The sequence below is a fragment of the Desmodus rotundus genome, chromosome 10 (genome assembly GCF_022682495.2).
Source record: "Desmodus rotundus isolate HL8 chromosome 10, HLdesRot8A.1, whole genome shotgun sequence".
Taxonomy (NCBI): domain Eukaryota; kingdom Metazoa; phylum Chordata; class Mammalia; order Chiroptera; family Phyllostomidae; genus Desmodus; species Desmodus rotundus.
In genome coordinates, this window is record NC_071396.1 from 84,951,459 (window position 1) to 84,966,527 (window position 15,069).

The following is a 15,069-nucleotide window of genomic DNA, read 5'->3' on the forward strand; positions in this document are numbered from 1 at the left end:
TATTCCTCAGAACCACCAGAGCCATCCCCATTGGACATCAAGCCAAATCCTCCCCAGGATCTGGGGTAGACACAGGCTTTCTCTCTGGAAAGGCTGGACTGAGAAGCTCTAGACTGAGACCCAGAGGTACAGCTGGGGTGAGGTGTTGCACCATGATGAAACCATAACATTGACTGAGTCCTCTCCCCGCTTCCTTCCCCCACTCAGCTCACTGATGACTAGCAGCAGGCCTGCAGCTCCCAGACAGAAGTTGGAGGGTTCGTCTCTGGACAAATTGTCTGACCAAGGGTGCTGACCTTAGAATAAAGCATTTAATGTAAGAGAGGAAAACAAACAAACAAACAAACATAAAAAGGAACCTGGATGAAACAAGAACAATACAGGCAGCAAAAGTACCTTCTATAATGTACTAAATTTAACATTGTGAAAGATATGAGAATAAGAATATAATACAATTTTTGAAGGACTATTTGCAAAACAAGAAAGAACTCTCAAAAATTAAATATAAAATATCAGAAATTAAAAATTTAATTGAAGGTCTGAATGATAAATTTGAGAAAGTTATTTTGAAAACAAAAAAGGTCAAACATAGAAAATAGGAAGCAAGAAAAGTAGACGATCAATCTAGGAGGAGCAGCATCTAAATGATAAATGTTCCCTAAAAAAATATAAAGAATAAAAAAAGTTTTTAAAAAGAACACAGACAAGAGGAAATTATCAAGAAATATGTATGAGGCTAGACTAAAATATTTCCCAGAAATTCAAGATTTTAAGGATGAGCTCTCCCGAATGAGGGAGCAACCCAAGGAAGAAGGAGACGTGGGATCCTGGGAACAGGGGCTTCATAACAGTAGAGAGAAGCAGGTTCCAGTGCTAATGGCGGAAGAAGTTCCACAGCAACAGCTGGGCAGCAGACCCAGAACAACCGGATCGGACTGGAATACGGAGAAATGCCATGGTATGACCTGATGCACTTGGCAATATTGAAAGGCGTTTCACACTTCCTTCAGAGAGGTTTAGGGTAAACAAGTGACAGTGTGTTTCCTCAAATCTAAAATAACACAGATTATGAAATGTACCGTCATTTTATATACTACTAAGAAGAAAATGGTTTTCCAATTAAGTATGACTAATGTTTTACTTATATTTATTAATATTAAGACCTAGGTATACATGGATTTATATCACAAAGACTATATATAATGAGGAAATACAAACAAAAGAATTGATAAAGGTATTTCTAAACTTTCAGTTTTGGATTTTAATTTTAGATATGTTAACGTAAAACAAAAAGGCATGTCTTAGAATCCATGGGCTATACTAGGAGCAAAATAGCAAAGCAAATGCAAAGAAAGTGGAAAATGATATTTTGAAGATAGAACATGTAACACTGGAGCATCGTGTGGTTCAGCCTGAGTGATATTCATGTATGATTGTCATTTAGAATGACACTGCGACATGAGAAGTATATAAAATAAAGTTGAATGTTACTTAAATATCTGTTTTGACCTTATCAAACTTAAAGAACATTAAAAGAATTCAGAATACTACCAACCAGAATGATCAAATCTATTGATGAAACAACTTGACTTTGAAGACATAAGGATGGAAGAATCTAGACTTAAATTAAACTTAAAAATTAAGTCATAAGTTACTGGAATCCCAGGCACATGGGGCAGATCAACTTTTTTCTTAAGGGCTTATCTTAAAAAAAATAATTGTAGGCTTTGGCCTGGGCCAGCACGGTCCATGGAGATGGGGTTCCAAATGGCTTAGGAAGAGGAAACTGTTTCCTTAGTCTAAGAGTCGCTACCTCAGGGACGTTTAGGGTACAGGGTGGAGTGTCATATTAAATTCAGCCCATTACAAGTATGCTCATGCTTTTGTTTTGACTCGGTATGTGAGAACTTGGCATTCCAACAGATCAGTAAATTAAAAAATTAGTCCTAATATTATGAAGCATTTGATTTTGTCTTCAAGTTTTTTGTTAGAAAGTATAAGATAATATTAGAAAATCTAATAAACATGTTGGGATATTTATGATAACTGGAGAATCACTGTATTTATAAGTTTACTTTGCTAGATCTCTTAGGATTGTTCAAGTTCTAGGTTTTCTTTATTACTCAGCTAAACGAAATACTTAAAAGTAGTGAATAGGAAATAAAGTTTAAATCTGTTTACAGGATTTTAAAATAAATTTGTAAACAGGACCAAACACTAATAAAAAGCCTCCCTATGAGTGACTATTATTACTAATAGGTTATAGATAGAACAATAAAATCTGTAAAACATTTTAGAAGTTATAACATTAAGGAATTCAGTCATTGTTTAAAATCCCACGGGCATGGAAACATGGAGCAGATTGAAAGTGACTAGAGGGGTGGGGGGAGGGGATAATGGTGGAAAGAAGGGGGAGGAACTAGACAAAGAACATGTATGAATGAGCCACGGACGTGGAGACCAGTGTGGGGATTGACTGTGGGAGCAGGGGGGGGTGGGATGGGCAGAGGAGGGCAAAGGGGGGAAAATTGAGATAATTGTAATAGAATAATAATAAAAATGATTTTTAAAAATCCCAAATAAACACAAATATTTCTTTGTGTATACAAGTTGCTATACTGAACACACACGCAAAATGCCCACTCACAACCCGATAATGTAAACACTGCAATATTGACTTAACCAGAAATTACAGAATCATTCTAATTAGAAAATGAGAAAAAGCAAAGTTGTGGGAGGTGTGGGGGTGGGGAGGGTGGTAAGAAGACTAATTGTTCCTCTTTCAGAATAGGACAGTGACTTTCAACCTTTTCTATTTCATGGCATACATAAACTCATTATTAAAATTCTGTGGCACACCAAAAAATACACTTTTTGCCGATCTGACAAAAACATAGGTATAATTTTGATTCATTCACACTGGAGGGGTCTGTTGTGTTGGCAGTTGTCCTTTTTTTTATTTGACAATCTAAGGGAAAACAGGTCAGTGCCCCTGACTAAATAGTCAGGTTTTGCATGTTTTAAAAATTCTTGTGGCTAACCCGGTTGAAAATCACGGGGGTAGGATGAGATAAAACATGTCTGAGGTTCAAAAATAAAGAAATAATGACAGGAGCATATTGTTTGGAAATACAGAGGAAAATAAAAAAGAAACAGTTCTAAGAGTTGAAAGTAGTTGCCTCTAGATACAGGGGTGTTAAACTCATTTTCACCGGGGGCCACATCAGCCTCGTGGTTGCCTTCAAAGGGCCAAAAGTAAATTTCAACTCCTTCACAGTTAAGGAGTAGCTACATTTATACAGTGCTAAAATTATTTCGGCCCTTTGAAGGCAACCACGAGGCTGATGTGGCCCCTGGTGAAAGTGAGTTTAACCCCCCTGCTCTATAAGCCTGAACTGGGGGTGGGGAGCAGTCGGGCAGGCAAACTACTGTTTTTCATAAGCTTACTAAAACAAACTGTGAATATGAATTACTTCGATAAAAATCAGTTTTAAATTTTACAAAGAAACACTGAGAAAGTTTTAATTCTCAGTACATTGAAATTTTAATCTATTTTGGTGAGTGTCTTTGGTTTTGAAACCTGTAGAGTGGGAGAGCCTGTTTGGGTTGATACAGAACCCATAGCTCTCTACTGAACAATCAACACACCAGAGGTTGTTCTCTAGGGAATGGCCAGTCTCTCAGACTAGATTAAAGCTGCTGCAAGGTCTGCTTGCCCTGAAATGGAGAATTGCCCAACTCTTCCTACGGATGCCAAGTCAAACACCCCAGAATAAAGAGCAGATATGTGTCCTAGGCAAGCCACGTGGGTGATGGCTTCATGATGACCGGATATTCCCCAGGTGATGGTAAATGTTGAGGTTAAGGGGCCCCTTCCACATGGGCACCTGCTGTACTCTTATTGCTACAAAATGGAAAAACATTTCAAGAATTCTTATGGAATTTGCTGTTTCAGCTTCCCCTCATGGCCTTATAGATGTTGATAAAAACATTAGGTTAATTAACAAGAAAATGGGAAGAGGCTGAGGGGAGAGACTAGGTGGAATTTTTAAATGGTTATTAAGAAATAAAAAGGGATAAAGCAAACACTGATGAGGGTGAAACAAAGAAGATTAGAAAGGGGAGAGTCGTGGGACTCGTGCCAGCAGGCTGAAAATCTTCAGATGTTATCAGGAAGTGAGGTGCATAAAATGGACATTAACGGAATAAAACAAAGGCATTAACACAGCACTCCACAAGGCTGGGGGGTGCCAAAGGGATTCCCCATAGGTCCCCCAACATTAAAAGACCTCAAAAGTCCATCCTATTTAGCTCTGTTTGGAGGAATTTAAAAAGTCAGCAAGTAGAAATTACTATGAGAAACCTGACCAGTAATTGACCAGTAATTGCTTAGGGCAGTGGTTAGGCAGATTAACCAACACAGAAACTGACAAAGGGCAAGGCTCCCTTGGCTTGACCCCTCCCTGGGCATCCAAAACCATTTGCACCTGACTGGGTAAAATGGTCAGAGGGTGGAGAGAAATTTCTGGGACTCCTTGATATAAAAGTCCTAAGAACTGTGGTTCCAAAACTCATTGGTGAAGCCCTGACTCATGATGGTACAGTAGATTGAAAGATTATAAAAATATAGTGGTTGATAGGATTAGGAAAATTGAAATAATTAAGCAGATGTTATATTAAAAAAGTTGTTTAAACTTTACCTGAATGTTTTATGGGAACGGATATTATATCTCGCTGGGGAACACTTCCCCTATGGGTATTGTGACATCAAAACCTGCTGACGAAGTCCTTACAGGGGCCATGGTTAGGAATGTAAGTGTTGATGGCGTGAAGGTAACAGTTTGTAGGGAAATTTGTGTGTTTGAACAGGCTTTACGTGAAGTCTCTTTTACCTGATCGTATTATGGGGAAGAACATTGTATCTGACTAAAAGAACATTTCCCCTACCTATGGTTGTAAAACAGAAGGCATGTAAATCTGCCCTTCAAGTAACATGAATTACACATGATAATGGAATCAGGAAGATATATGAGTCTACACAGTGTGGGATAGAAGCTGAGAGGGACAAATTCTCTGGCCCTGTGGGGAATCTCGACTAGGACTTATGGGGAGAGCCTGCGAGTGCCTCCCAACAAGCACTGAAATTTGGACCAGAGAATTTCCGTCTGCGGGGCACTTACCACCTTGCTGTTGGGCGTTCATTGAAACAACATCTATGGCTGGAGGACATAACACGCTCCTGAAACCTGAAATACCCACAACCTCTTGGGTGATGTCAGAGAAAGGTCCTAATGGGGATGGCTGCTCCCAGAAAATCTTCATGATGAAATAGAAGTGGTTTATACAGAATCACGCTGCAGGGAGGAGTCACTCATGAGCAGGGAACCTCTTTTCCCCTCGGGCTGACTCTGGAACTGCATGAGGAGGTGCTAGATTCTATCCTCACTCAGGCAGGGCCCTGTGAAGAGCTCTCAATTGACCGACAAAGAGCTGCTTGGTTTGTGGATAGCAGTTCCACAGGGAATGGACATCTTGATTGGAAGGCTACCGCTCTGATCAAAGGAAGAAAAACAAACTGGTTCAGTGGCTGAATTGCATGCTGTTCTCCCAGCAGTGGTGGAAGATTTGAACAGGGATGAAAGCCCCTATGTCTGGCTTTTTTACTGACTCCTGAGCAATGGCCTGGCCATATGGTCATACAGGAGGGCAATGGAAATGTAGCCTATTAAAGGAGTGCCCTTATGGGACGCAGCCCCATGGAAATTAAAACGGGTGCGTTAAAGTAGGATACGTTGATGTCCATCAGAAGACCTGCCTTCCAGGTTTGGAAGGTAACTGGAATTGACCAGCAGTCATCCCCATGTACTCCCTTAAATTAGCCCCTGGGATATGACGGCACTGCCATAGTGCACACAGATGGGCTGAATGTAGACATGTTCCTCTTGCAACCTCTGAGGCACAAAATGCCACTAAAACTGTTCTGTCTGCCAAGCAGGGAGACAAAGACTGCAGATGGCTCTGTGGCAGGTTCCCTAGTGAGAGGGACCTGAACACAGCTGGCAAGTCAGACTGATGCTGGTAACCCCGGGGGCTGCAAACAGGTCCTGACAAGAATGGACTCTGACTGTGGACCGGGGTTTGCTTACCCAGTTGTTGATGCAAATGCTCAGAGTCTTAAGAACAAATCGGAAGAGAAGATATTGCATCATTTAGAATAGCTGTGGTGGGAAGGATGTGAAAAATCTGACTGAAATGGGTTTAGTCTGAAATTGCTGGGAAAAAAAGAGGGAGAGAGGAAATACAGGCAGCCCTTTCAAGGAGCTTTGCTAGAGAAAGAAAAGGGAAATGGGGAAAAATTGGTCAAGACAGAGTATTTTTTGCTTTATTTGGTTTTGTGTTTCCAGATGGGAGAAATAATACCTTGTGGACTAGTAGAAAGGATTCAGTACATGATGAAAAAATTGAAGCTGCAGGTGAAAAGAGAGTTGCTGGAAGGCTGAGCTGGAAAAATCGTGAGAGAGTGCGACCTAGTGAAGGAGTGGAAATGATTCATCCTCAGGAGCAGGCGGGAAGGAGAGTGTGTACAAGCACAAACACAAGTAGGTGGATAGAGGTGGTGATGTGACCTTGTCTTCTTTCTAATTAAATCAGAACAAGGATATCAGTCTAAAGAAAGGAAAGGAAGACAGCGTTAGGTGTGCGAATAGGAGAAATTGGAAGAGCATGAGTGAACTGAGGAGGGAATATAGTATGATTGCCAGAAAATAGGAAGGGGCCACTTATAGTCATGGATCATATATTACTGTTTGTCACTGTGATTTTCTTCAGCCTTTGTTAACGCTGCAGGTGAAGGCACAGTGGAGGCAAAAGACTGGCTTCATCTGGATTTTGGGTTAGCTAAGGGAGTAGGTGGGATACAGGGAGAGGCTAGGGGTTTGAGGGTATGTGCAAGAAGCAGTGAATAATAGTAATAGCAACATCATTCTTCACCTTGTATCTAGGAATATATGTTTTACTAAATATAATAAATATATAATTTCAAAAATAAAATATTTAAATCATTTTTGCAACCAATTAGTCCTATAATTGGAGATAGAAAATTATGTATAATAAAAAGTGAAATGAAGGACAAATAAACAGAAAGTAAGATCCCATTCATTCAGTCCACAAATGTTTATAATCACCTGTTACATGACAGGCACTCTGCTAGGTCTAAGGGTACGGTGGGGAGCAAACAATAGACATGGCTCCTTCTTTCATGGATGTTACAGTCTGGTAAAATATACATGTCTTAGTCAAAATAAGTTACAAACAAATTAAACAGAAATCAAACAAATTCACACAAATTCATTACAAACTGAAATGAATGCTGTGAAGGAAAAAGAAGATCGTGTTATTACAGAATTTGACAAAAATGCAATTAAATAATGAAAACAGTAGAATACAGAAAGTTTTATTAAAGAAGTCATGTTTATTCTAAGATTGGCATCACAAGGAATTCAAAAATGAAGAGGGGAGGGCAGAAAAGAGGAGAGCATTCTAGACAAAGGAGCTTTCTGGAAGAATATACAATCTTCTTCAATGACTGAGGTGTCATTTTCACCCACCTTTCCCCTGGTAAAAATATCCAGTAGATGGAGTTAGGCAAAGCGCCGCACTTCATAAAAAGCCTGGCACGATGCCTTCTTTATGAGGGTGTGGGAATGTAATTTTTAGCTTTGTTCTCTGAGGCAATATCATTGATGGTAAAAGCACAGCATCAAAGGCAAACTAGCTGGAATCAAATCCCAGATTGTTACTTACTAGCTGTGGGACCTTTGAAAGATCAATTAGCCTCTCTTTGCCTGAATTTCTTCATTTGTAAAATAAATAGGTCACTCACTTTACAGATTAAATCAGTTAAAGTACAGGAGTGCTAGAGATACAGTAAGTACAACATGAATGATAGCTATTATCAGGGATAGGTGGCTTCTGCAAAGAATTTAATCTGTTTTTATCTTACATGTGCTAGAAATTATGAACTATGTTACGGATCAGATGCACACTGATCTCTTTTTGGATCTCTTTTTGTATTTAATGGTGGGGAGCTTAGAACTGACGTGCTCCGACCCTCTGAACTTGCATGGGCGTGCACCCATATTTTGACCAGCATTTAGACTTTCTTGTTATTGTTACAGTTGAGCGTACCTACTGTCACGGAAATTTTCATCAAAAGGAATGTTGTACTGACTGAGCAAATTGTTCAATAAAATGTAAACTGAGGTTAATTTTGCTGCAATAAGATGAGAGAGGCATGAGTAAAAATTAGGTTGCTGCCAAAAGGAGGATGGTTACAGAGCAGGCAAGACCTTCACTCGTGCTTTCATGGGATACCAAGGCATAAGCAGTAAACAGTTGCAGGGAAGCAATCACTGCTTAAATGCAGTCGCGTTGTCCAGCTGTGATTGCTTTATTAATAATGGAAGAAAGGGTTGTCCTGGGTAGGGACTGTGATATAATTATCAGTGACATAATTAGCACTGATTGTTTTTGATTGTCTTCATCCCCTCAAGAATCCCACCAAAAATTATAGCATGCCAAAGTGTAATTTAAACTCAGAGTTTAAGAATCACTGAGTTGGAACTCAAAGGAGGTATATAAAACCTGGTTAGTGTGCTTTTTTTTTGTTGGCTTAATTTCTGGTTCCATTTTGTGTTCCTATACACTTATTTCTCTTGTATTACTCTGTTTTAATGTCAGTTATTTTGCTGTTTTGTGTAGTCTTTATAAATCATCTTGTGATAGGCATAATAAGCGTCCCCAGAGATGTTCACATCCTAATTTCTTGAATCTGTGAATAGGTTATATTTTCTGGCAAGGGGGAATTAAGGGTGCTTATAAACTGACCTTGAGCTAGGATTATTATCTTAAATTCTCCAGGCATACCCAATGGAATAGCAAGTGTTCCCATAAGTGAAAATAAGGAGGCAAAAGAATCAGAGTCAGAATGAGTCAGTGTGAAAACTCAACCCAGAGGTGCTGGCTTGGAAGATAGAGGAAAGAGATCTTGTGTTAAAGGAACTCTGACAACCTCTAGAGACTGGAAAGGAAATGGATTCTCCTCTACGGCCTCCGGAAGGAACACAACCTTGCCGACATCTTGATGTTAGCCCACGGAAACCCATTTCTTACTTCTGACCTCCAAAACCATAAGATAATAAATTTATATTATTTTTAAGTCACTACATTTTTGGTAATTTATTAAAGCAGTAATAGGAAACTAATACATTCTTAATTTTTTGAAACTTTTGGTGATTTTTAAATAAAAAATTAGTTTCATTAAAACACAGTTACCAACTTTTTAAAAAAACATGCTAACAAAATATGTCTAAGTTCAAATACTAAATCAGAGTAAGAAATTCAAAAACTTACACAAATCTATGTAGATTCTTAATTATTCAATACATTAGAACCAACATTTTAGCTATTTATTTATTTACTTTACAGGCAGTTGATTATCCTAGCTATATTCCTACTGCTGGAGATGCTCTCACCGCTAGGATTATCCTAGAGATACTCATTTACACTTCCATGTTTCATTACTCAAACTAGAAATAATCTTTCACTTGAAACACCAAAAAGCATATTTTGCTTTCGTTACTTTAACAAATTCTGTCTGTAAGTGCCTGAAGAGCTCACTGCTGCTTCCTTCAGTATTAACAGTTACGTGCCTAATGCCTTTACCACACTCCACCATCTGCATCGGTTCCTGTTCATTGTTTTAAGTGGGAGAAAAGAGGAGAAGAAAAAGAATAATAATGAAAATAATAGTGGAAGGATAAAAAGGGATAAAATCATGAGATCTCACCTTCAAATTAATGCACTTGCAATTTTTTTTATACGGAGAAGGTAAAGGGCTTGCATAGGCATTTGCTTGGAGCCTACATACAGTCTGTACAGTTCTGGAATGTGGGTGGCATTGGTTTTTGTGAGCCAAACTTTTCTCTAGGAAACAGAGATCCTCTGATTTGAGAAGCACTGAGCCAGCAGATTTCACTGGCTTTACATTCAGCATAAAAGCTCAGTAAGAAAAGGGCTAACAGACACCTCTGTCACCATGGCAGGTGCAGCTCAGTGGACTGAGTGTTGGCCTGCAAACCATAGGGTCGCTGGTTTGGTTTCCAGTCAGGGCACATGCCTGGGTTGTGGACCAGGGCCTCCATCCGAGGGGGCGTGTAAGAGGCAACCACAGGGAGAAAATGCAGACAATTGTAACTGAGTAACAATAAAAAAAATTAATTAAAAAAAAGAGGCAACCACACATTGATGTTTCTCTCCCTCTCTTTTTCCCTCCCTTCCCCTCTTTCTAAAAATAAATAAATAAAATCTTTACTTAATACTGTTTTCCATGTTGAAGACAGATTTTAGAAATATTTCTCTACAATTTCAAGCAAAAAAAAAGGAGGGCTTTGTTTTTTGCACACCCTCACATACACGAATTAGTGCGGATCACATGCCTACATCTACACAGCAACAGGACAAAAATAAAATTGGACAGATCGGAAAATATGAAGATAATCACAACCCCTTCGATTATGGTTTCAGATAACAGTAATACAATGTGCATTCTTCATATACATCTTTCATGAGCATTATGTTTGGATAAACACATAACCATTCATCAGTTCATTCACTGCACCCACAGATATTTATTGGGCACCCACGGCATTCATCCTCTGCAGTGAACACAGGGGACACGCAGCCAAAAGTGTGTGCTCCCAGAGCCTAACAACGGGGACTACCACCTTACAGAGAAATTAGTGTTGGTAAGGAAAAGTGCAGAGAGCGGTTACTGAAGCAGAAAATGAACACTTATATCACGAGGAGAGATTTGTTTTTGTTTGGTTGGTTTTGCTTTTTTGCCTGTTCTGCATCTTAGTTTGAGTTCCTTCAGAAGGTGACCCTGCTAAAAAGATTCAAAGTGATTATTTGGGAAATAAAAGAAACATTACCAAGGGAAGGAAGTTGGATCAGAGAAGGGAAGGCAGTCAATAAAGGATATATTGTCAAAACAATTACCACAGTGAGAGATAAGAGCTTAACTCTCATTTGGGAATTCTGGGAAATGGTTTAAAACACACATTCACAGTTTTCTCTCCCAAGGACAGAGGGAATAGAGTTAGCAGTTCCCGTCTGCACTTAGTTCCCCCAGCCCTCCGGCCAGCCCAGACACTGGCAGTTGAATGTCAAGGTCAGCCACGAAGCATCCTGTGTGGTAAGTGTCAAGGGATATGAGTAAGGCACCTGCAGCTACTGCCAGCGCATCTGAACTTCTTCCCTGGTTTGTACAATTCCCAATTTTGTGACCCTTGGTAGGAAGCAGACTACTTAGCATTAGGAAACATAAAATGTGAGATGACTGCTTTCCCAGACCCCTTTACAGCAAGGGTACAAGATACGAGAGCTAGGCTCTACCGACCAGACACCTGAGTGATTTAAGCAGGAAGTTCAGCAAAACACTCTCCTTTCCTCAAGGGTGATGGTGGCTAACTTATCAAAATCAAATTTGGCATATCAAGCAGACAGCTCTTTCCAACTCTCTCTGTGTCCACCTTGTCTCTTTTTGTTAAACACACACACAAGGCCAGCTATGAAACATGTAGGATCCAGTGCCAAATGAAAATGTGACCTTTTGTTCACAGTAGAGAAAAAGTGCCTTAAAGGTACGTGTAAAGCATTTTTATGTCTTCTGTAATCTCTCTCTCTCTTGACTTCTCAAGCAGTTTATTTGCTATTTAATATCATTCTAAATATAGTAAAATTAAAATGTTAAATTTTTAGCATAAGTTTTACCACTCATCTTTATATTGTGCAATGCCACTTTTAAATGCAAATGCCAGATGATTTAACATGTATGTTACATCACCAAAATTATAAAATTCATATTTTGTAGCTCATCCCCAAAGGGTGCCTTGAGCTGGCGAGGAGAGACAAAAAGAAGCCAGAATCAGAAAAGTTGGAAGAAGGAAGAGATAATCCCTCTAGTCATAGAGCCTTTGAAGGCCATTACAGTCTCTTGGGGGCCCTGCCCACCACGTGGAGGGCTGCATTCCCTCCTGTCTTATGGATGCCAGGATCTCTTTGCATCTCTCCCTGCCCGGCCTACCCAAGTGCTCCATCCCTGGGGAGGGAGGGGGAGGAGCTGGAAAAATCTAGCTAGTCATCTCCCTCTCCCACAGGCCTGTCACCACAAGCCACACAAATGGGGTGAAACCCATAACACTTTGAACCTCCACACTGGGAACTCCTCAGTACTTGGGGCCAAGGTGGGCTACAGGCTAGTCCTAAGAGACAATGACCTCTGGCAGGTCACCCACCGAACACTCGATGTACTTCCAGCCTGGGTGGGTGAAAATACCTGTCTCCATGCTCCTCCCCAAGACATGGCAAGATGTACACACCCAAACCTGAGCCTTGTCACGCCTCCAGACACCTTCCAGAGGCAGAGAGCAACCGCAGCTGCAGGGTGGCGGAGGTGGAGACCAAGTTCACCTGCAGTGCCAGAGGGCTGGGGATCAAGTAACAGAGAACTTCTCTGAAAGAGGCAGCACAGCAGGAAAGCCAAGGTCCTACCTAGCCCTGAGCGGGTTTCATTGTCTGATCAGCCCTCACTCACAAAACTTAAACTAAATGATAAAGTTGTTAAGAATATCAACGGCAGAGCATTAAACTCTAAGTGCGGGCTTATTTGAGCATGGGGTCCTGTGTTAATGCACTGGCCCTACACCCTTAAAGTCAGCTTTGTGTGTACACACAACTCCCCAGACCACGCTGACCACTCAGTGCTCTCCTCTCCCATTCACATCTCAACTGTGAGTGGAAGCTGTATAAGCTTCCATTCCCAAAATCAGGATTGGAGCAGGCTTTGTAGGACCTGAAGCTTACACCGTTTTGAAGTCTCCTTTAAGAAGACAAGTTACCAAATTAGGAACATGAAGTTAGAAATATGAAGAAGAATTTGCATTTGAGTAGTCCTGATGTTTAAACTCCATTAACTTCACAGTAAATCATCTTCTACGCACAATTTCTCTCTAACTGCTCCTCCATTTTCCTTCCAATTGCCAAATCTAATGGACAAATTTCAGCCTGAGTTTTACTTGATTCCTTCCCTGTAATTGATATAAATAGCATTAACTATTCACTCCCTGAAATCCTCCCAGTTGGCTTCTGACATATTATTTCCCTTCTAAGTCCCTCATCTTTCACTGGCTTCTTTTTGATTCCAGGTACCTGTGGTACCTAGATAACTGTTAGTATACACGTTTGTTTATAAAGGGAAATTATTGCTTAAAACCAAAATGATATACTCTATATGGAAGTGCTTTATAAATTGTAACTCACTACATACATATAAAATATTATTATTACTAGGTGATTGACTCTATAATTTGTTTAGCAAAAACTTTCTCTTGATTTTTCAAATGATCTTTTTATATCCTAAAAGAAATATGTATGTAAGGGATTCACGCAAGCTGTACAAATGACTGTGTGATTTATACAGTATTTTTATGTGTTTTACATATTTTGTACTCCCCATTACAAAATAAATAACACTGAAAAATTAAGGGAGTGATTTTTATTGTTTGTATATCTCTATTTCTCCCATTATATGAGTGAAATTTTTATTTTTATGGAAATTAGTTGCATAAAATTCAAGCAAAAGTATCTAAATGTGGCAGATATGTTTCCCAAGCCAGAAATTAATCTGTTCAAAAGAAAAACCAACCAAAACACCCTATTTATTTTTTCTTATCTGAGTTTGCTCACTTATGTCACTCCAAAGAATGACTTCATTTTGCTACAAATAGTTTTTCTAGGGAATTTGTTGAATAGTTTTGTCTCTGCATTAATAATGACCAACATATCTGAAGGCAGAGTTAACATAATTGTCTCCTTGTCTCAAACTTAATCACAATTTCAAAAACTATCTCCACCATTTAAAAAAATCCACCTAGGATATGAAGGACTTGGTATGAGATTATAAAAACATGCTTCATGGCTTATATATTATTAATTACTGAAAGAAAAACTATAGCTTCCTATTTATAAGGCTGGTTTATTATTCCTCTAAAGAGTAGACTATACATTCATAAACTTCATACTTGTAAATCCATCATTATAAATAAGAAAGTAAGTTTTTGTGGAAAAACATTCTTTTTAAAATTACCATTATGCCTACACTGCCTTTATTACAAGTTTTGTTCAGATTTTGCTTTTGTTTTTACATCAGGGAGAAAAACAATCCTATTGGTTTCCCTAATAGTAAATTTTCCAGAGCTATCTTGTTTCAATGCTCATCTTATTCATCTCTTGCCCATAAAATAGTGAATCGTGTTTCCTTAATGCCCATATGGGGATGGTAACTTTGTTAGTAAACTCAATGAATCTGGAAACTCTATCACAGAATAATAACAAAAAGAGATTAACATCACTGGTAACTACTAAGATGTCATGGCATGTTCCTGGACTTCTTCAACAAGCCCATTTGGGGTAAAGGCACCATGCACACTGTATCGCACTGGGTTCTAAAAAAGTCATTTTCCAAACTATATCAATTTTAAAAGTGTAGATCTGGTACCCTTTGATGGGCACAAACATCTTAGGAAAACTGCAAGGACATCATTTTTTCCTATAAGGCAGGGATAATCTATGGGGTGTGACCAGAATAATTATGCACATTCCATGGCCCTTCAACTGTAAAACTGCCAACAGAACGGAGGTCGTATCTGAAGCTGATACCCACAGTGATTGCTCAAGAGGACTGTCACTCCTAGTGCGATGAGTTAAGGAATAACTCCTGGCCTTCAAATACGTGTCCTCTTTCTACAAAGACCATGAACCGACCTTGTAAACCAGTAGCCTGCACTAGAGAGAAGCCTGGCAAAGTTATCAAGGGATTTTGTCTAATACAGGGTCAGGCAGAAGTAATACCTGCCGGAGTGTGGTTAGTAAGGTAATAATATGGGGGTAATAATTTATAGTTTTAATTTGAACATTTCACCTAAAATGTCATATGGTGTGCTTGAGTGT